We start from the raw sequence: 22,153 nt of genomic DNA on the forward strand, positions 1-22,153 counted from the left end.
AATTTCAAATGCTGTTTCAATAATTGATAAATTGATAAATTATAATTTATTAATGTTCACTTTTTAAATGTAATTCCATTTGATGGTTAGTAGACCAAAAGGGTTTTTTTTGGGAAAGTTTTATTTGCCACTATAACAAAAATATTACTGATATTAATTGTATATAACTTTTAGATAAGATAATAATCTATAAATTACTTATCACAATTTGTTCATAAAATATCTCATTATTAAATGAACTTATAAATAATATGAATTTACATATTTAAAAGTCAGATTAAACTTAAATATAAAAAATGAAAAAAGAAATTCTAAATTATATGACATATTATTTGTTAAAATTTTCAAATATATTTTCAAATTATATTTCAATTATATTTGAGTTAATTATACGTATAAATTATATCATAGAATGACATTATATACTTTGTGATAAATAATGTAATATTTGAGTTTAAATATTTTTTTTTGATCTAAAACTAATTTTTTTTGATATAAAACTAAGAATATAATTTATTAAAACAATTCTGAACTTTTTACACAAAATAAGATATTATTTTTATTAGTTTATTTTTCAATATTCAATTTGATATTTGTTTTTAAACCAATAATTTGTTTTATATTATAAATACACACACACACACACACACACACACACACACACCCCTATTATAGAAACAAGGAATAAAAAATATATTTTATTTCTTGATAACATATAATCGAAAAGTATATAAACAAAAAAAATTTTGGGAAATTAATTATTAAAAAGAACATGTAACAAGAAGAATAACTTAAGAAAAAATGAAGAAGGAAATTCATAATTAGTTTTATTTTTGGTATGCTATTTTGGTCAATTTATAAATTTATTATAAAAAATATTATTTCATTTAATATATATTTATTTAATAAAAATAATATTTTTAAATTGATGTATCTGTTATATAATTATTCATATAATAAATTTTTTCATAAATATAAAAGTTCTGCATAAATATATAACAATGTTCTTCTTGTATGTTCTTCTAGAAACTTATTATAAACAACTTGCTATATTTAATTCATTGTATATAGCATTAAATAAGATAAGAAAAATAGATATCAAATTGCTTAAATAGTAAAATTTATTTATGTATTTTGACAATATTTGTGAAAAAGTGGACATTCTTTTATTAAAAATGTTACACTTCCTAAAACTAATTAATCGAAGATACCGTGATCAAAGTTATATGTAAATGCCTACTTTGTATAATAATAGTTATTTCGAAAAACCAATAAGCATTCTAAAAAAATATTTAGTATTTAAAGTTAACGAAACATTCCATCCTATTTGTACAGTTTATTTTATTGTAGCAGATAAATCCCCAGATACACATATATGTGCGCGCGCGCGTAAATATATATGCATATATACATTAGATAATAAATATATATTATTATTACGACAAAAATTTTGTGGCCTTAAATTCTAGTTATTTTCGATTTTGTGTATATCTTTTTATGACGAGAATTAGGCTTGTATTTATATGATAAACCTACATTTGAAATGTAACAATGAATTTCAACACATTATATTCTTTTAAAAAGTCAATATTTTATTCGAATATAATATTTCTTCTCGTTCTAAATTAAAATTTAGTCGGATTAAGCTAAGACTGTCAGTTCCATATTTCAAAATATTTACTTAATTGTTCATTTATTATTATTATTATTATTATTATTATTATTATTATTATTGTTATTATTATTATTATTATTATTATTATTATTATTATTATTATTATTATTATTATTATTATTATTATTATTATTATTATTATTATTATTACTATTACTACTACTACTACTACTACTACTACTACTACTACTACTACTATTTCTATTATCTGCTTTAGAATTCATATATTTTACTTAATAATAGTATATCTGAGTTTTATTTATTGCTTTTGTTAAAATATTGTGCAAGGTATATTGTTGCGAAGTTTAAAAATAAAGTGACTTAATTTCTTCATAATGTCATATCCATATAAATGATTTATTTACTTATTCAAATGTATAACTTGCAAAGAAATAATATATGACTTATTTTAATTCCAATTTACCTCTCTTTATTTTATATGTAAATATATAAAAATATCTTGTAGTTTCAATTACAAAGGATACATACATTTTTATTATATTTATGTGAAATAAACATGACAAAATTACATATTATAATTATTAAGCATTAATATTAATAAAATATTAAAAACAAACTAACTTATATTCTTATATACAAAAAAAAATGCTGTAGAAAATAAATTTAATTATACAAATAAATTGCATTATGTATGTATTCTATAAGCTGTTTTGGAAAGTATTAATTTCATATTTCTATAAATATAATATAACTTAACTTAAATATGAATTAATCAATTATAAATTCATCCGAATTATTTTATATAAATAATTTGCATTTGTAAATATATGTTGGAATATTTATTCGTAATTGTTGAAATTAATGTAATGTTTAAATATTCGCGCTTATTCGTGAACAGAATAGTTTGAAGATTCATCGTCAGATGGCGATAGCAACGGGCACATCCGCAGAATCAAAAAAGACAGCTGGGAAGTGTAACATCACACATCGATTCGGCGGCCCTACAAGCTCGAAAAACTTTTCGTTTTCGCGTTTCTTGTGATTGCTGATATTTCTTTAGGAAATAAACGGTGTTCGTCGCATTTGTTTGAACGAAACGCGTGTGGTGCGGTGTAGAAAGTGACCATTTTACTGATACGAACCGATGTGCTGATACAAACGTGACTGTTGGTTATGCGGTGGTTCCTGTCACGAACAGCAGCCCTTGTTCAACCCCCGTTTCACGAGTTTCGCAGCGACGAAGGAGGGAAGCTCTGCATGATACAAGCGTGGCGGTCACTGCATTGCGGTGAGTATGATGAACGTTATCACTTACTTTCATTTACTTTTTTGATATATATTTCAGTAGTTTATTCTTTTTCTGTAAATACAACCAATGGGGTTACCGATACAAACCAATGGGGTTCATTACTCTCTGTAATAAGCATGATATCTATAATTGCAATGCAAATAGAGTGTGTTTCATTTATTCCTTTTTTATGTTTTTTTGCTTTAAAAGAAATATATGTGTTATTGAATAGAAATTTCAAAAAATTTCAAAATTTCAATTCCAGAATATTCACTTGCAGCGAATTCAATAATTTTGGAGCAACACGAGGATAATTTAAGAATAAAGTGCACTAGTGAATTTTTATTCATACAATATACGTGACACGTTAATTTAGTTTAAATTGAAAAAATTTTAATAGAAAACGCATAAAATACATCATATCAAATTATGTTATGTTTGTGATTAAAACTTGTTCTTGTATCGTTATGTTGGCATCGAATTTTCGGACAGTCTGAAGCCACGTACGTGTGCATCAAATATTTGTATGCGCACGCAGAAGCACACGTAAACCTCGAATGTGACGGCGATACCGAGCTACGAATCTTTTCGACCATCATAATACGAACTTTACTCGTAATGTTATATCCTCGCTGGTTATGAGTTACGAGATAAAAACGTTCTCGATTAACATAAGAGAACAAGCCGGTGTCCGTGCAGTAGAAAAAGGTCGAGCATCAAAGGAACAATTACCAGCCGTGAAATCTGTTTTATCTCGTAATATTACCGAAGTGGTTTATATAACAGTTCGTAAACAATAAACAGGGATGGGAAAATAGGCGCGTTCCACGCATGGATAAATTGTGCAAAGTGTATTGAACTCGTAATAGGCATTTACTATCGCGTGTGATACGTAGTATTGCATTATTATGCACATATATATTTGTAATCGATTCGGAGAATCCAAAGGTAAATTTTGAGCATTATTTTGTTTGTGTACTTGCTATCTACATAGATAAAAAAGGAAATTTTTCTTTAGGAATACACGTCGTTGAACCATTGATTTCTAACTTCTTGGAATTTTGTCAGTTATTATAATCGTGTCGTGTAACGCTAATGCAGGCTACGTGCTCGGTTGTAACAAAAGCATCGTCTCCGTCGTTGATCGGTACAAGCTGACACGAGCGACGTCGTTACCCACCGATTGTTCTCCTCGCGTCCTCGGAATATTTATCAACGTGGCATACTACGGGAACAATCGCATCCGTACACAGCAGCCAAGCATCTTTAATAATAGGAAACGCGATTACACACAGGGCCGTATTGATTTTGGGCGCAAGGTGCGGTGCAAACCGTTTTCAACCGGTGCCGATGGAGATTAATGGAATAAGTGCGTGTATTCCTTGCTTTGCGTGGTTCGTTCCTTCGCATACAAGAAGCTTGTATCAAACGTATGATTATTCAAATGTACGTATTATTATTTTAAATTTTCCATCAGTTATTTTTCGCGCGAACTCTATTCTTAAAGATCTGTTTCTTATCCGAAACCTTTAAGCATATTTCCGATAAAAGGCTTTTCCATGTATTTGTTATCGATATAAGTCCTCAGAGGTCAAGTACCGTCGACAATCGGAAAAATGTGATTCGTTGATTTTATGAAAATAGCTCTGGCACATATTCCAATTTCCAGGGAATTTGGAGTAATTTTCGATTAATTGATTTAGAGGTTAATTTTAATGGTTTCATCGTTGGAAAAATTTTAACAAACAAACTCTTAAGTTTTGTTCTATATAGAGAAAAAAATAGGAATATAAGATGGAAATACGAAACACGAGAAATCTTGATCTGTGTATCATTGTTGTTTATTGTTACAACAAGAAGTTTTTTTGCATGTATATATTTAAATATAATCTATTCCGGTTTATTTTATAATTTTCAAAAATCAAAGAATGTAAGTTATCGTAATTATAACGATAATTCATCCAAAATCCAATTTTATCGTGGTTATTATAAAATTTCTTAAAATTTTCAATAATCGTATTATTCGTGCAGCATTTTTTTCACATAAAATTTTTTTTCGAGAGTTTCCGGATCAAAAAAAAAGCCCAAAAAAGATACATTCCTCTTCTCTAATAAATAAAACGACTAAATGTCGTACTTATATTCTTAACGAGGGTTGGAAATACGATGTAAAGTGAAACTGAACGAATCCCTTCACGGTACTTTCGTTAAATTGACATGGAGTTACTTATCTAATTTTGAGGATGCGCCATTTACCGGAGCGAAACACGTGTCATCCTATTCCCTCGACAGTTACACCGTCTACGATAATTGTATACGTAACTTGGTGTCTCTTTAGCCACATTAATTTGACGCAATACCAACCGGAGAAACGGGGTCACAGGATTTTCCTTCGGGAATATGCACGGTGATTCGGGAGAAAAGAAAGAAGCCGAAAAAGATTTACAAACGACGATTTTTTGTTCTTTTTACAAAGATATAGAAAAATCAAGTTTTAAATTTTCGCACGGCGCATCGTCGAAAAAAGTGATGGTAAAAAGTGATGCGACGCGATAGCGGTCTAAGTTGGATTACGTGGAAAGTTTGGAATGGTCATCCGCGTCGCAATCCCCGTAGCGCATTGGAGATACTCGTGTTCGCCACGATTTCTCGTTCCGTTTCACTTTGGCCCTCGCGTCGATGCTTCTCGTCAATACGTTTACCGGTCAATCGTTATCGACTTTCCTTTTGCACGGCACCCTTTGTACGCCGGGTTCTCGCATCAGTGATTCACCATCGCTACGGCACGATAACAATATTTTGTCGACCGATAACGCGATCTTCCCCGGACAAAGGGGAACAGAAGAGACGAAGAGGGTGGTGGCCACCTTAAGCCGTTTGTTCTCGATCTCTTCCTACCGGGGTTGTTCCGTGTTTCTTCGACGTTCCGCCGAGTTTAAAGGGATGAAATACCGCTCGTTTTATTTTTTTTTTTTCCTTCTCCCCGGCCATCAGATTATCGTCCTCGGCTTTCTGCTCCCTTCCGTTTTAGACGCGTGTTCGAGACGGTCCGCGATCAAATACTTTCGATCAACGTACGCCTGCTCGTGCGGTATAGTATCCCCGATTCCGGTGTGCGATCAACGTTTTCGCGATCAAACGCGGGAAATAAAAATAGAGGGTGAAAGAAGACAAAGGTCGCATGGCCGGAAAAGTGGAAAGGGTGGCCAATATATCGTGGCGGGAGGACAACGGTATATTAAAAAAAAAAAAAGTAAACTTATCGCGACAATAACAGTTTTTCCGTATTCAGGGTTTCGCTACGTAGTGCCATTTCGTTGGTTCGTGGAAAAAAAGAAAAGAAAAAACCGCCTCTATTCAGGGCGACACAGAAGGGGGGATCGGGTATTCGCGGTGGGGCAAACCGATTCGTAAAACTGTCGTTAACCGACTGCAGGATAAAATTCTTTTTGCAGGGAGAAAAACTTTGTTCGGTGGAGGGTGAACGAAAGAGAGAATTGCGAAAAGAAGCGAAAACGTATCGCGAAAGATGCGCCTTCGGTGTGCTGGTCGTTCCATCAAAGTCGCCCCGTTCAAGGCCGGTCAGGGATACGTCGTTTTCGTCGCTAGCTGATCGTTCTTGGTTGTGCGATCAATCGAATCCTTCTTGCTCCCCTTTCCCCTCGTCCTTTTGCCAATCTTGCGGCCATAGACCTCGCTGTGACAGGATCCTGACACCCTGCTCGTTCCAAATTAACCTCGCAGTATATAGAGAGGTGAATTTGCATCGTATTTCGTTTTTTTTCTTCTTTTCCTCTACTCTGTTTTTTACAGCATTTTTTTTTATTTTTTACTTTATTCTCTCTCTCTCTCTCTCTCTTTCTCCCTCCTCTCTCCCTCCTTTTTTTTTTTTTTTTTAATAACAAAATCGTCGGGTGTTGAACATTGACGAGCGATCGAATACAATTCTCGAAATTGTGGTTCTGTTTTCGTATCGTGAACGCGTACTACAATCGTAGCTACCGCGTGCTACAAGAATAGAGACAGATACGAATTTTCGATTGTATTCGCGGAAGACTGGATAAAATTCCCATGTTACCACGAGGTAAATTTTTATCAAACGTGTGTCAGAGATGAATCTTGAATATAATCGGTCAGATAAACTTCGGGGATTGTTTTCTTTCTTTTTTTCCTCTCCGTCGATAAACCGTTGATCTTTAGATCGTGAAAGCAAATTCGATCGCAAACACGTCACGATCTGGCAGCAGTCGATCTGAAAGCCGTGCTGAGACGGGCCACGACTTTCACGAGATCGCGCATACATCCCGACATCTCACCTCGCCGTATATTACTTCGTGGCAATGTAGACGCGTATGTATAGCTTATCAGAGGAGACTGAGGTCTCTCTCGAAAATGGATGCAATTCCAGGGGCGTACCGAACGTTCCGCTCGCGTTTAGTACCGCGATCTTCCACCGTGGTACATATGTGTATACATACTACATAGGCCAGGTCCAAACCTAATATCGTGTTTTGACCCCCCCCCTCTCTCTCTCTCTCTGCCGCGCATACGTACACCCACACGTAGAAACGCGCTCGATCGCTCTCTCAGTCAACCCCTCTGCTCACCACCAATCCCCTCTTCCTCCGCCTCTCTCTCTCTCTCTCTCTAGGCGTAATCGTCGTCCTCATCCAGTCGCCTCCCTGTCCCTGTCTCGCTTTTGTGCTTGCATAGGACGACATCCACAGGCAGTCACAGGCACACAAGTTTGATGTTTACTGGCTGCGGTGGTGCGTATCGTACACACTCGCGTATGCACAGGCACAAAGTGTTAAAAAGCTCGTGTAACCGCAATGCGGATATCTCGTGTGCCTATCGTCGCGCGTATGCAGATCGTGATGGGTTCCCCCCTGATTCGACGCTCGTTGTTTTCTTCCAATCGGTCGCCGCAAACGATCGAACTCGGTCAACCCTACAGTACAGACCAGATTTTCGACCCGTTCCTCGCCGCCATCGGCTGCCTTTGTCGAGTTTCAATACACGCGCGCGCGCGCATACACAGAGGTAAGGTGTCGATGCTCTTTCGAATCGTTCCGCGACAATTCCTCCCGGCAAATCAATCTTTTTAGCCTACGATCCAACCTTTTCTCCCTACGTGAAACATGTTTTTACATTAGTAAGTCGCGTAGATCGTTGCCAGGCGCTCCACTACCATTCGGCGTTGGAAATCGAGCTGTCACGCCGGCAATGTATATATATATTTTTCCATCGGAATTACGAGGCTACCCGACTTTCTCTTCGTTTCTTCTTTGATTTCTGCGATCACGCGTTTCTCCTTCGTTGCTCCTCGCTTCCATTATCCTCGCGTAACACAAGAGCTCCGGCGGAAAAATAGGAGTTTGATTGGGCCAGAAGGAATTCCAATCGGAGTCGTAAGGTTTGCGTCTCCGCCATCGCCTCGAAAAGGCGAATCACCGTAAGAATCAAGAGGAACGGAGGAGAATAAGAACGTCAATTTCGCCTCCTCCTCCTCCTCCTCCTCCTCCTCCTCTTCCTCTCCTCCTCCCCACGACACGATGGCTTTGCTCGTAAATAACATTTGCTTCTCAACTCGTACAAACGAAGTTACGATCCGGTGGTGGAGGAGCTTTGCATGAAACGAAATACACACTGGGAAGGATGGAAAGAAAGAAAGAGAGGGAGAAAGAAAGGAAGGAAGGAAGAAAGAATGAAAGAAATCGAAGTAGCGAAAGGGTTGTTGGACGCAAACGAACATCGATTCGCACGATGTCGAAGACTTAGGTGGAAGTCGAAGAAAATCGAGGAATATTACGGATAATACTTACCGAGAAGTGTACACAGCGAACGAAAGGTAAAGCTTTCAACTTATTCGTAATAGGGTGTCGAAGTAGGACGGGAGAATCGGTCGAACGTATGAATTATAGTTTCGTGGAAAGTAACAACTTGTCGTGGAAGAGCACTCCACCAGAAATTATATATATATATATACTTCTCAACGATGGAGTAACATGGTGTAATTGGCAATGATACCCGGTGAAATATTAATAATCGAGTTGGAGGAGATCGCCGATTCGTCGAGTTTTCCTCGTGAAACTGAGGGAAAGGAAGGGGAAAGAGAGGATGCGGCCTCCCCCGTCGATAAACGGGGACGGGGAAAGACTCGGTGGAGCCGCTTTAAAGAATCCATAGGGGGAGGGCCGAAATGCATGCTAGGAAGGCGCGACACGGGCAGAAACGAAAGTCACGGTGTTGGTAACAGGATTTATCGCGTTCTTAGATCGTGCATCACGATACCCGCTGAATTTACAGCTCGTTCCCGTGCACTAGGTAAAAATCGATGAGGAGCACCGCTCGAGAATATTGGGAGAGACTTTGAACCGAGAATACGAAGCGATTTTCGCCCGGATCTTCTAATTTCGAGATATTTCGAGGGGGATAGGAGGATACAATCTGTACAAAATATCCCTTTCTCGATAATGTAAAGGAAGATCGAACATAGTTAATAAAAACTTATTTTTATCCCTTTATGTATGGAAAATGGAAGGATAGTATTGCACGATGCACACGACTAAATAGATTAAAGAGATCGACCTTTTTTATCTATTTATCTTTTATCAACGGTGATTCGGATTCAGCACACGAAAATACTTCACAAGAAATTATTCCAAGAAACAAGATCCGTTTTTTTTTCGAACGATCTGCAAAATATCGAAACGTTGGAAATATCGGAACAGAAGCAAAGGTTTACTTTTTTTAAACTTTCCGTTGAAATTCGGTAAAAGCACGGAGGAAAAGCGTAAGCACGATGTGAAAGATGTTCCCAAATATGTGTTGGGTGAAAGCAATAGGGGAGGAGAGGAGGAGTGGTGAAAGCGGGAACCGGCAGGCAGGAAACAACGAAGGGAAAAAGTGAGAGAAGAGGCGAGGAGGAGAGGGAAAATAGAGGAACCGTTAACATTCATGCAGACGATGGGGGAGCACCGATTTCGTCGATATTTCGGTCTTCTCCATTCCCTAGCTTTCCCCTTGGTCCCTTGGAATAGTTGAACGGCCACGTTTCTGTACTTTCGGACGCGACTTAATCACCGTGAAGGCTTCCCTACTGCCAGTCAATGAGAAAGGATCCGGTCTTTATCTCGAACGGCACACGTTGCGCCGCTGTTAGGATTATTCCGTATCCGTTCAATCGCTTCGTTAATTTCGCTCATAGAATTACCGGAGAATAGTATCCGAAAGCGATAAATATCTAGGACCGAAAATATCGAATCTTTCTTCTTCCTCCCGTACTCTTATATTGATTAATGCGATATATTCGTTATATATATAATAATAGTATCCGTTTTCAATGGAAACGAAACTCGAGCGATCAAAATCGACCGGTGGCCCATTTATATTCGGCGGGAATGAAGAAATCAGAAATTTAATAAGCGTAAAGTGATCGTTTCGAGTCGCTTGAATTATACTTATCTTTACTTATGTACAAGGAGCGAGAAGGATAAAAAGGAGGGAGATCGCTTAAAAGGAAATTCCGATGATAAAAGAAGACAGTGAGAGTAAAGGGAGAGAGGGAGAGAGAGGAAAAAATATCATAAAAAGAGGGGAGGAGAGTATAACTATATAGGTAGGAAGGACGGTGCACGAATGAAAATTCCAGGATGTCCTTGAATGAGAATCACCTTGAAGTTTTTAGGGTTTCAAGGGTCACGCGTCGGAAATCTGAAAGGGCAATTTTAGCTGGATGGGGATGGAATTGAATTACAAACTTGGGAAAAATTTGACGCGAGATACGAGCCAACTTATTGTTCGATGCGTTTAACGGCACGCTATACTCCAACGTTTTTCAACTTTAGCTTCCAACTATACCGCGTCTCACGTTTCTTTACGCAATTAACGGTGAATAATTCGATCGATCGGACCAGTTCTCTTCGACCTCGATACGCCGCGCAAAATCTTGCGCGTTCGTGATTATTGAAATTCACGCGCGGCATTTACATAAATATAACGCGTGTTACCAACCACGACGAATGTTTCTGCGTCGAAGATTACGTTCAGTTGACCCACATGCAGTACCCAGACCCGCGTTTAGTAGTGAGAATTTTAGTCGTGGCTCTTGCGGTTGGAATACTTCATAAATATGCTACCTATAACCATCAAATTCTAACCGAGCGATTACAGTTATGGCTTTATCCTCCGCTATAACGACTAGCCGCCTAACTCAAGCTTACCAACAAAGTCCGTTCGAGCGTATATCTGCACGGATTTACGATTTTTCATCGTTCTTCTCGGCATGGATCGGGATTGGATCGATAAAAATTGCACGCATTTCACTCGACCGGGAAAACGAATTCGCGTCAGAGAATTCATTCGTGATAAGAGAGGTCGGTGGAACACGCCATGACACGAAGTCGTCCAAAATTCATCGAAGTTTCAAATTTTCAACGATGCATTAATTATATTATATTATTGCAGTGCAGAGAAATTATAATTCGAAAGAGACACGCACGGCGAAATCTTCGCTTGCAAAGATTCGTGGCCTAGCGAGCACACGTCGAGGCCTATTCATCCCGATGTTTTTTCCCCTCCTTGTGCACGTAGATGTAATATATTCCGTTCTTCCGTCTGCGTACTCTTTTGCACGAGCGTTCTCGGTAATTATCTCTTGCCTTTTGCGCGAGAGGTGCGTCACCGTGAACGAGATGTGACGAATTACGTGTATACGGCCGCCACCAACGTATATATTTATCGTTTCTGGATCCACCTAACCTCCCAGCAGAGCTCTTCTCCTTCTTTTTCTTTTCCTCCTCCTCCTCCTCCTCCACCTTCTTCTCCTCCCTTACTCCCTTCCAGTTTGTTGGTTTCTCTGGAATAATTTTATCAGCAGTAGCGATGCAACTTGGTATATCCGCTATACTTTTACCGCACAACAACCAGTTCCAAGCGAAATTCGTTTCACCGTTTAATACGGCTCAATGAAAATTTCCACGACGCCGTTATACGATGTCTCTCCTCTTCCTTTTTCGACGTGGTTTCACTCCCTGGGACGCAGCATTCTGAATTTCACACGGGGCGAAACGTATGCGTATGTTTCTGAAGGGTGCGCGATTTCAAAGCTTTCGTGTTAACCTACGTGAAATTTGCACTTAAGAGCGCTTAAGAAACGATCAAATTAAACTCGCCCCGACGGAACCTCCACCAGTTTCTCCACCTCGCTATTTTTGTTATCTCTTACGTACTTAACGATGCATAATATAATCTCCGCCCGTTATCCGCCCCGCCATTCATTTCGCGTTAGCGCCAAAGCCAGGAGGTCTTATCCTGTCGAGCAGTGTGAAGCTTTATGGAAAAAAGAAAAAAGAAAAGGAAAAGGAAAAAGGAAAAGGAAAGGAAAGGAAAAAAGGAAGAAGAAAAAAAGAAATCGTACTATCGTTGGCCCTCGTCGTCGACTTCTTTTATTTTCTTCTCCGCTTCTATCTCCCGATGACGCGACTTCCTGCTTCCTCCTCGGTTTCAATCCTCCCTCCTCCTCCTCTTCCTCCTCCTCCTCCTCCTTCCCCCTCTTCCCTGCTCAGCAGTTGGTGTTATACGATGTATTCGGTGTGCGGTGAAACGCTTAGCCAGCACTTAGCCCGACACGGAATAGCTTGGATCTCTTGCCTATGTGCGCGCATAAGCATTCTGCGCGAGGCTGAATGAGACAAGGATGCATAGGGCTTAGTTATGCGCGTCCCTTGATGACACGTGTGCATACACGTTGCGAAACACGCGGAAAGACAGGTATGCAACGGAAATATAGATCAATACGAATATTTACTCGCGAAAGGGAAAGTTGGATGGCCGCGAGCGTCGAGCATCTTACTTAAGAAGGAACTTTTACTTAAAAAGGAAACAGGGGTGGTGGAAAAAAACTCTGGAAATCCGGAGTAAGAAGATTTGTTAGAATAAGTTTCTTGGAATGGGAATGCGATGCTCGAGTTATATGATACGCCATGTGTACGCTTTTCCCTCACCGCGTGCGCCCTATATATATACACCTTATTTATCCTGCGACCCGTGCAAATGGCACGCGTGTCTCTTCGATCCTACTCTCGCACGCTCATCCTCCGCGTGTTCGGCCAATTTAGGTTAAATACCGGGTTAACGCCTGGAAGAACGATAGGGGTTCGGACAAGAGGGGATGTGATTCTTCCTGTACACGTGGACGGAACCCTTATTCGCAGCAACAACCGACTCGACCCACCTCGTTGCCGGAAAGATTCGCATCGGATGGATTCTTCTTTTTTTTTTGGCTCGTGACTGCCAGCTTCTGCTCGATGGATACAACATAGGTAACGAACGAGGTGTAAGAAAGAAATTATATAGTGGAACATTAAGCGAGATCCTTTCTCATTCCCGATTCGTTCTCGAGTCTGACTTCGTCTTCGCAGCATGCAAATGTCGTGCACACCGAAACCGATTCAACGGGAGGATATTTTATTTCGAATTTTGCTTTTTCGAAAAATCGGTTTATCCGTCCCGCACAATAGACTTCCTCCTATTTTGACGTTTTAATTTGGTAATTTGGTAATTTTCGAATATCTTGGAAACACATTTGCACCGGCCGTTTGATCTCGTCGATCTTGACGTTTCGAATATCCTCGTGATTTCGTGATTTCCCCGCACTAAGAGACACAACTTGTGCATTCCTGCGCCAGGAAGCTCGCAAAGTAGAGTCGATTCCGAGCATAACGGCATAAATCCACGTTGCGAAAGTTTGGCCGCGGCGGAGTATCCCTCGGCTAATAGATTTGTATGTTTATTGCCTGTGCACGGTCTGCAGCTTGCTGGGGTCGTTATATCGTGTGCAATTTATTCGCGTTATGTGTCGTCGTCGATGCTCGCATGTCGGGTGTGTAAAGCGCGGGCGCCTCGTCGTCGGGATGTCTCGCCCTTCGCATCACGGGACAACGAGCTACTTTGCCCAGTTGGCAGCCTTCTCTTTGGATCACGAGACGTTGCAACAGAGATTCGTGATACCCCTCCCTTCTTTCCTTCGAAGCTGGAGGAAAGGGAGGAATAGTCGACCGCGTCTTACACGCACGCCATCCAAACTTCCTCTTCTTTCTCCTCGATACGCCTTCGACTCGAAACGGATCTTCCAGAAAGTCGAACGCGCGATACGATACGGTTTTCAGTTTTATTTTTCATCGCTCGCAATTGGACCGCGCGGAAAAGATGGGATCGGGAACGAAATTCGAATTCGAATTGGAAATTTGGAAATCGTGTTTCCTCGACTTTACGATTTCTAGGGTGTTCCGCTCGTTAGAAGTAGAAGTAGCAGTTTGGATATAAACGAGGGGGAAAGGATTTCGCATGCATCGTTCGTGGATTTTCCGAGGGGAGGATCATCTTGGGATCGATGTGCCGCTCGAAAGAAGGAACGAAACACAGGAACGCACTTTTCTGAAATATGGGTCGCCGAAGTTGCTGCCGCCGTGTGTGTTTTCTCGAATGTGAAACGATGAACGGTTTTATCCGGTTTTAACGGTTGTAAGCGTGAAACCCGTGATATAAATAACCGGGAATCGATGGAAATTCGTGCCGGATGTGTGCTCATACGGACAATTAAAAATAAAAATTAGCCGGATTTTCCGACACCATTCGGCACGCACACACACACATACCGAGAGGTAAAACGCGTATCATTCATCCTCGTTCGGTATCGAACGAAAAATTAACGCCGTGTAATTAACCCTTCCACCCTGTCGGTCCGATATGCCGGCCACGTTTAATTTCACTAATTATACGTGACCAGTAGGGATTAGCTTCCTGTCAGAGCCAACGGCCGCGTCATTATGCGATATCGTTCGGAACTAAAAGGATTAAAATCGCGCAACAGAGGGAAAAAAAAAGATGGATGGATATTAAGCTCGCTAAGAGATACAAGACACAGCGGCGCATCGCTCGCCAAAGATATTGAAAAGGCTCGAAAGAGTTAAGCAGCGGGCAAAAATCAGACAGAAAAGTCGATGCAACCGGTATACCACCGTGTAATGAATGAGGGCGCGGTGCACGGGTCGGTTAGTATCCGAGTGCATCTACACATCGTGCTGCAACAAGGTGGCCTCTTCGTGTTCCTCCTTCCTCTCTCTCTCTCTCTTCCTTCTTTACCCCCTTTCCTCTTTTTCCCTACCGAGGTTGCATTTACAAGAGAGAGCCGCGCTCGTATTTCCCATCCTCGATGCTCGGTGAAAACCGAAACGTGCCGCGCTCCCCTCTTTCTCTCGCGCTGACGAGATCGGTTCGATGCTGAAAACGTGGTCGATACGCCAAGACTTTCCATATTAGAATTTTTAAATATTCAACAATGCATCGTTTTTTGACGAAGATACGAGGAGCCGACGCGGCTTTCCCTTCCATTCTCTCTCTCCCTCTCTCTCTTCCTCTCCTTCCACCTTTATATATACGTGATCGATCTCAGCCGCGTTCCCCCGATATTCTAATATCGGAATGATCTTTGCCGATAAATTACATTTTATACGACGCCCCGTGATAAATTAGGTTTCGCGCGTGTTCGCGCAACAATGCTGGCACACTGATATTTTTCGCCGATCAATTTTTCGAGCCGCGCGTCTTGGGCGGTTTTACGATCGAGATTGAGGAAGGATGATCGGAAGAAAATGGCATAATCGTTCGAAACCTTTCTTTTTCAACGCCTATCGAATTCGAGCGGATACACACGCTTCGAGTGACCGAGCTAGCGAATTATCGTACGTTGAACTTTTTGCCTGGCAAAAAGCGCGAGGCGGTTGGAAAGTTTTCGGTCGCGTTATCGTTGCCACGATCCAACCACGTCGAGATAATCTTGGACGATTTCGTCTCGAGATTTCGCGGCTCGATATTTCCGGGTTTCCTCGTTAGCGGCCGCTTCACGGTATTTCGCTCGACGAGTATTCGATTTTCGAGCTGGAATATGCCGGGAGCGTCGGCATCGTGCCAGCTTCTCCGCCGGTGGATTACAATTTTTAAATATTCAACGTTCTTTGTGAGGAAATACGGGGACGGTCGATGTCAGCCGCATCCTCGATGCCCCGATATATACGTTATATCGCCGCGATCTTAGATGTCGTGAGCCGTGTTCGCGCGAGACACGGTTATAAATGTTGTCTTACGCCCTGAGGAAAAGGAGGAGTGTGTGGTTAAAATTCACGATTACGGGGAAAGAGTTGCGATAACTTGCGCTAACCGATTCTCGCGTGATCGGTTATGCTGCACGGCCGAACGCTTCTCGAATTCAAAGCATCGCTCGCTTCTCGCAACTCGGTCGGGGCTGGTCTGGATTAAAGTTTTAAATATTGAGCGGTGCGTTGTTGCGTCGAGCGGAGAGGGAGAGACGGGGGAGATATAGTCTCGCAACGTCTTCAGCTTTCAGTTCCTTCAGGCCGGGGATAGTCACGCGCGATACTTGGCAACGGATATCCGAGGAATACGAAATGGAGCGCGTACTGTGTAACGGGGAAATAACGCGATCGGATTCATCCTCGCCCTGTTTCTGAAAACATTTCTTCTCGGCGAATAACCGATCGGTCGTTATCCATCGTGTGTACCCTTCGCCGATTTCCTCTCTCTCCCCCTCCTTCCGATGGAGGAAGAAATTTCGACACGGTGGTGGATGCCAAGTAACTTTATTGAAAAAGTATCTAGGTACTAAGTCTTAAAGAACAAAGGTAGCGCTTCTCGCGCTCGGTTTCTTCCTCCTCCCGGATCCGCGCTCCTTCTCTCGTTCCTTCCAGATCGACCGGTCCCGAACGGAATATTGCCTTTTTGTCGTCGCGCAAGCAAAATCCTTTCCTCCCGCTCGAACACTCGCTGGAAATTGACTCTGCTTATATCGGCTTACCGACGGCTTTGCAGCCTCTCTTGCCTTGCGTTTCCCTTCCCTCCTTCCTCCACGTCCGCGCTCTTTCGGTTTTCTCTTTCGGTTTCATCGGGCCGCGCCTACCGTCTGTCGCGGGCCCCTTTGTCCCCTTTGTGCCATCTTCGATCGGGAAAGTCAAACTCTGCGACCACGAAAACGACATCGGAGCCCGGGGTGTAACGGTAGCAGAGGGAGGGAGGGGGCAACCGTGGCGTGGAATCAATTTTTCCATGGTTGGGGAGAGGATGACGATCTTCTTGCGTCGAAGAATTTTATTCCTCTTCGATTCGTCCCTTCCCCCCTATTCGTACCAATGAATAATTCATCGTTAAAAAATTTCGAGCATGTTCCATTGCGCATGTTGAATCCGTATATCAGCTTTGTATTATTGACGAAGACACGTGTTCTGTTCTGGCAAGTGCGATTTTTGACGATATTTTACGTTGCATATGTGCGAAAATTAGGGAAGCAAATTGGGAATCTAATGATTGTAACGATTCGTTTCGTTCTTTGTCAATATTATTCGCGATCTTGTTACGCGTTCGTATTTAATTTTCCTTTCGTTAGTCGCGTATATAAATAAAAATCATACGTATATTCGGAACAGATTTAAATCGCTCGATTTCGAGAATAGAACGTTCAAATATAGCATTTCTCTGAATTCTCTTCTCTTAAAGTGCTTTAAATACCGTTTTGTTATCTCGTTGTTATTTATACAACGGATTAAAACAACGCAAATTCGGTACAAGTTTTTACACCTTGCCGTTTCTTGTTTCTTGGTGTGGTGGTAATTCCATCTTGAAAATTATAATTATTTGTCTATTAGTTATCCACGTTTTCAGATCTTATTTCAAGTCGACGTTTCTTCCTTCTTCGAGAATCGTGTCGGATTTCACGTATACGAGCCTTGTATAAAATATGTATTAAACAAATTCTGTCGAACAAATCCACAAGCACGGTGGATAATAATTTTGCACGCGATACATTCGATTAATCTGTTTCTCGATCCGATTTCGAACGCTCGAAGTAAAATAAAAATCTTAATTAATCATGCGAATGCAGAAACTACGGCGTCATTCGATCGAAAGGAGCGCGATCGGAGCAATTAATTTCTCGGTTTAACGAGTCTTCCGATTCCTCCCCTCCCCGACTTCTGTCGAGATAACGCATAGATCGTATAATGGGGCGCGGACGGGACGAATATACGGGTAACCGCGTATCGTAGACAAATATCTTTCTCCTTTCTTGTCGCATCTGTGTAAGCTGTGTATGCCCCTCGTGTGGCGCGCATGTGGTGCCCGATGACTCACAGTTCCGTGCACACGTCGTGCGCACTTTTCTTACCCTCCACTAATATTCCTCCCTACTCCCTTTTTACATCGCTGCGACTTGGAACGTTGATGCTCCTTCCGTGGAAGAATATCGTGTCGCGTATTTCTCTGGTCGATCTCGTTTTCGTTTTCGTTTTCACTTCGATCGCGGTTACCGTGTTTTAGGCTACGGTTTCGTTTTCATGGTAGACGTATTAACGGACGATGCTCGGAAAATGCCGCTCCTTTCGAGCGTTTTCGGCCTGGAAAATTTCCCGTTGGAGAGTTTTTCATAAAAATTTGTTTGCCACGGGGGAGGGGGAAAAAAGAGCTAGTTTGGTTGCGCGATCCCTGTAAAATATGCCACTTGAACGTGTGTAACGTGTTGCGGATGCATCGGGATTTTCTTGGCAACTTTTTTCCACCCGCCACTCGAGGCGTGTTTCCAGTTAATTCGAGCGAAGTGCTTCGAAGGTTCGTAAATAGTTGTGGAAACATAGCGAATGCGAGTAACGGAGACGGAGCGAAGGGAGGAAAATGAGGGAGAGAAGGGGAGAGTTGGTAACGAGGACGGTGTCTCGCTTTAACTTCTCATACGTTTAAGAAAGTTTCGTACTAATTTTGCCCTCCTTTCCGTGGAGCGTTGCTTCCGATACAGAATTCTCTCTCCCTCTCTCTTTTTTTTCTTTTAAATAAAAAGCTTCGGGAGATTGGTTAAACGATTTTTTAATTCAATTTCCTGATTCTATTTTTTTTTCTACGATAAAATTCCAGCGTGATTTCGTCTCGTTACCAATTTAAAGTATTCGTAATGGTTTGTCACGTTTCTCATTACATCGCATTTACGTTTTTTTTTTTTTTTTCGCAATATTTACCAAACATGTTTCCGTGTGTTGCAGTCAACTCTATCTCGTCCGGATGATATTAAAAAATATTAAAAAAATGTTTGTACGTTCTCTTTCTCTCTCTCTCTCTCTCTCTTTCTCTCTTTGTTTGCTAACAAATAACCGGAATATACACGGAAGAAGAGAAGGGAAAAGTCAAAAGCAAAACACTCATTTATCGTTGCGTTTCGCATCGTGGATTTTTCCCTTTAAGTTGTCAATTTTACAGCGTAAAATTGAGCATGGATGCGAAGGAACAAACGTGTGTACATCGATTTTTGACTCCGCCAATTTGTCACTGACGATCATCCACCACTCCCTCGCATCCGTTCCCCACCGCTGTCTACTTGATCGGTCGAATCGAAGTTTAATACCCGGTCCGAGCTTTTATTTCCTGCAGATGGGCCGATATAAATCTTCTCGCGTCCGCGAATTCGCGATACGCCCCCTATATATATATATATATATATATATATGTAGGTTACACGCGCAATTCGACGAGGAACGACGTTACGTTGGCGCACATTTATCGCGAAACATTTGTTGCGATGAATGTTGCTCGACTCGAATGTTAACGAGGGGAATTTTGCATCGAAACGGATCGATTCGATTTTATCGAATTGACTCTCTTTCTTTAAGGGTCGGGTTATCGGGATAGATTCTCGAAATATAAGATAACTTCGAGAGAGATGGATCACTCGATTCAACTAACCTCTTCTCATCCGAGCCAAGCATCCCATTTTTTTTAAGGATTAAAAGACTTCTTAGTTACTTAACTTCTTAGCCACTTAAGACAATGGTAGCTTAACGAATTTTAGGTTAGGAATCGTTCTAGGAAATTTTATATCGTAGAGAAAAAAAACGAGTAATATGAAATGTGTATCGACTTTTATATTTCGCGAAGGTAAAATTATAATTTCAAAGAAATACATCGAGATAAAAAAAGATTGAAAGTCACTTGTTAAAAGTGAATTAATAACACATAAGATCTTTTAGTAGATCGACGAAGAAATAATTATTCGTTTCTTTCGATTTTTTTTCTTTTTTTTTTTATAGGATTATTAAACACTTTGCCAATTATTAAGTTTTTCATCTACTCGCAAAGTTTGATAAAAAAACGGTGCGTAACACTTTACCAGGTCCTCTTATAAGTTTCCGGTTGACGACGTCGTTCGTTGGGAGCTCTATTTTTATCCTTGAACTGGTTCAAGACGAAAAGTTTCCTCCTTTTTTCATGTCGGCTGCTACCGACGTAGAACACGAAGAATCTCTGCCGTTGGCAGCAAGTTTCGACTCGTGGCAAAGAGCTGGAGAAACCTTCACTGTTTATTAGAGTCTGTGATCCTCTTTAAAAATAAAGGATAACTTTGTGGATATACCTTTAACTTGTTTAATTCGGTTCTATCGATTTTTTCGCGATCGATGCGTATCTTTTTTTAAATCCTTTTGCTTTTCTTTCTTTCGTTCTTTCTTTTTTTTTTTTTTTTTAGAAAACGAGAATAGAAACGGTGGTTTATAAACGCGCAAACGAAAAAAAAGCTTCTTTTTATTTGCGTACTGATCACTCATGCATCATGTGCATATTACTTAAAGTACATATGAAAAATATCGAAATATCGAAATATTTCAATATGCGATATTTGAGTTTTAAACGCGAAGTTCGAAAGCTATACTTTTTGAGTATTCAAAAAAATCATGTCTAATTTATTTCTATAACTTATCATTGAAAAGATAAAAGATAGGGAAAAGGATAAAACTCTCAGTTTTTCGAAATGGTAGATAAGATAGTATGCAGAGCTTTTAGAGCTTTTAACTCGGGGAAGCTGCGAACGATATTATAGATTTGTTTACAGGCGCGAATAGTAGCTTTCCTTCTTTGCCGACGGGGGAGTTTTATTTTTGTCGCGAGGTTACCGGAAGTGGAGGTTTCTTTTTTTTTTTTTTTTTCTTTTTTCGTCCGCATGGTAAGCGAAACGTAGGGATAGTAGGAATCGATGGATTTTTCCGAAGATACAGGTTTTTTGCAGACGAAAAGTGACGAGGGCCGAGTTAATTGCCTTGGCAACTCTTGTTAACTTCCATTTTCGTCTCAGCGTGTATAATATCGTATGCGCGTTCATATTCATTTTCATCCTCGTATCGCGAGATTTATCTCGCGTTAATTTACTTTACGTCGCATAATGTACCTTTCAGCGAAAGTAACGTTATAAAAGTTTCTTTATAAAAGGAAAATAAATATAAAAGAATAATGTTTTCGAGATATTCCTTAGCGATTTACGCGAAAATTTCAATCCGTTGGTTGATTTGTTATATTTAAAGATAAGATACATAAAACTAAAATAAATGTGATTATTATAGATCGACGAGTGCCGATATTTTATTCGATGTTTTTCGCGGAGAGGGAAACAATCCTTTTCTTCATTTTCTTATTATTAAACTACAGTACGCGATATGATCTCGGGGAATCGAGGTATCGTTTGAAATTGAAGAGCTAATGATATCCGCAATTGTGTTGGAGCAAACTTTTCCAAAGGGAGGAGGCGGGAGAAAAGAGTAGGTACGGTTTAACTTGGTACGGTGTGCATTAACCATCCATCGTTCGTTCGAAGGATGGGGCGGGAACGAGTTTTGCTTTTATTCGAGTTACCTTTTGTTCTCGCGTGTCTGTTACCAACGGCTATTGTAATCGTCGTAAACGGATTTGCACGCGCAAATCATCGTTCCACCGTGATATCCAGGTAGCAAAATTCAATTCCTCCCCTCCCCAATGGTGAATCGGCGTCGCGGAGGAAACATTCTTTCTCTTCGCGAGTGGAAAGTCGATCGCGTGAAAGGGGAAACGCGAAGGCGAGGGTGGTAGGCGCCGTGATAGGGATGAACGACGGTGGAAGGAGTGAGAGATGGAAAGAAATCGAGTAGAAATCCAGGGAGCGCGCCGCTTCAACTCGGAAACGATGTAACGAAGTTTCGACTCGGCGCAACGGAAGTCAACCGATACTTGGTACCATCGAGGCGTGTGCGTGCGCGTGTGTGTGTGTGTGTGCGCGCGTCCAACCACACCTCGCTTCGATAGCCACGATCTTTCCTCTTCTTTTTTCTTCGTACACGTAGAGCGAAAAGTGCGGTTACGAATTCAACATG

The 22,153-nt window shown here is 40.6% G+C and overlaps 1 protein-coding gene across 2 annotated transcripts in view; it reads left to right on the forward strand.

Annotated features, from left to right (window-relative positions):
• The first annotated feature begins 1,587 nt into the window (after positions 1 to 1,587).
• LOC107993064 (semaphorin-1A) overlaps positions 1,588 to 22,153 on the forward strand; it is a 154,227-nt gene continuing 133,661 nt past the window's right edge. For both annotated transcript variants that reach the window (XM_028664445.2, XM_062087393.1), the window contains exon 1: positions 1,588 to 2,924. The gene's annotated coding sequence lies outside the window, so the exon portion shown is untranslated. The remainder of the gene's footprint in view (positions 2,925 to 22,153) is intronic.

This window comes from Apis cerana, linkage group LG1 (assembly GCF_029169275.1).
Source record: "Apis cerana isolate GH-2021 linkage group LG1, AcerK_1.0, whole genome shotgun sequence".
In the NCBI taxonomy this organism is placed as follows: Eukaryota; Metazoa; Arthropoda; class Insecta; order Hymenoptera; family Apidae; genus Apis; species Apis cerana.